The sequence below is a fragment of the Heptranchias perlo genome, chromosome 18, assembly GCF_035084215.1.
Source record: "Heptranchias perlo isolate sHepPer1 chromosome 18, sHepPer1.hap1, whole genome shotgun sequence".
Lineage (NCBI taxonomy): Eukaryota > Metazoa > Chordata > Chondrichthyes > Hexanchiformes > Hexanchidae > Heptranchias > Heptranchias perlo.
The window spans coordinates 10,291,101-10,292,995 of NC_090342.1; positions in this window are offsets into that span (position 1 = coordinate 10,291,101).

Consider the following 1,895-nt stretch of genomic DNA (forward strand, 5'->3'; position numbering starts at 1 on the left):
CGACATCCTCACCGCGGGAAACCCCGACCTCCGCCGACACCGCCTCCTGCTGGCGCCTGATTGCAGCGCCGCAAACAGCTCACACCATACCAGCAAACTGAACTGGTTTTCAATTTGAACACACAACCCCCCCAAACTCAGATGTGCTCACAATAAATCAATAGAAGGAAATTAGCAAAAACGATCATGCCTTTGAAAATGATTTGTGGCTCAATTGTTTTATTTGAATGCATTTTAATAAAGAATTTGAATTGATGAGGCTGGACAGAAAAGAGAAGGCTGAGGGGTGAGCTGATAGAGGTCTTTAAGATTATAGGGTAGATGTAGAGAAGATGTTGCCACTGGTGGAAACAACAGAGCCATGAATATAAGATAGTCACTAACAAATCCAATAGGGAATTCAGGAGAAACTTCTTTAACCAGAGAGTGGTTGGAACGAAGAACTCACCACCACAAGGAGCAGTTGAGGCGACTGGCATAGACGCATTTGAGGGGAAGCTGGATAAACACGAGGGAGAAAGGAATAGAAGGTTATGCTGATAGGGTTAGATGAAGAGGGGTGGGAGGAGGCTCGTGTGGAGCATAAACACAGGCATGGGCCAGTTGGGCCGAATGACCTGTATCTGTGCTGTACATTCTATGTAATTTGCTATAGCCAAAAAAAACACTATTGCATTGAACTACATTAAGAAAGTTAACTAATTTTTAAAAAATATGCTGAGTTAATTGATCTCTGCCAGAGAGGTAGCAGAGAAACAACTATTGACTTCAGTCGGGGGAGGGGAAAGTTTGGCTAGGGATCGCACTCCTGATTGCTGACCTGAGACCTTTGTTTGAAGTGGTATTCTATGGGTGCTGGGTGAGAACAGAATCAGGAATGGTTATGGTGTCCGCTTTCACCATGGGCAAATAGCCTACCAACACTCACTGTCAAAGCTCACACGTGGGCCATTTGGGTGAGGCACTGGTGAGTGAGAATACCCTCAGGAGGACAGGAGAGAAAATTGGCAGGAAAAAGAGAATATTAATTCAATATTAATGCAATAAGCCTGCAAAAGAAGCATCATGGAAAGTTTGAAAAGAAAAAAAAAGCTGGAAATCTGGAATAAAAATAGAAATGCTTGAAGTACATAGCAAGTCTGCAAACATCTGAAAAGAGAAATGAGGGAGATAGGTTAATGTTTCACATTCAGACTCTATATCAGAACTGCCAGACTGAAGGATCTACACTTGAGACATAAACTATCTTTTCTCCTAACAGATGCTGGCAGATTTGCTGTGTATTCCCAGCACTTTCTCTTTTCATTTTATAAAAAAAGTGAAATAAACTTTTTCAACTATTCAGAAACCTCTGAAGTAATCACATCATCTGCATCTCAATGATGTAATTCATGTCAGAAACATTGGGCATGGCGGCGGGAAGAGAGCGGGTGGGGGGGATTTGCGGGTGCGAAACTCGGAAGGTAAGTGGGCAGGTCGCGTAATGAGGCCAATCAACGGGACTTCTGGGTTTTGCGCCCGGCGGCCAGCCTGATTGACAGTGAGAGGAACTGCACGTCAGCGAGGGCGGGGAAAAAGAGAGAGATCATCGGGCTTTGGGAAACATTGTAGATAGGAGGAGGAAGGTGCCTTCCAGCCGACATCGGAGATCGGGGGTGGGGGAGAGGGGTATCGTCCAGCCAACTTCAGAGATTGGGGGGTGGGTGGCGTCTTCCAGCCTTCATTGGAGATCGGGGGCTCCAGGCAGCATTGGTTTTAAGATTTTATGTTTGTTAACTTTTTTTAGCATGGAAAATGTCATTTTATTTTCTGTATTGTTCATGGATCCGGCCCTACCCACCTGTTTTCTGAATCTGAAGTGATGGTAAACCCGAACAGGTATGGTTAAAATCATT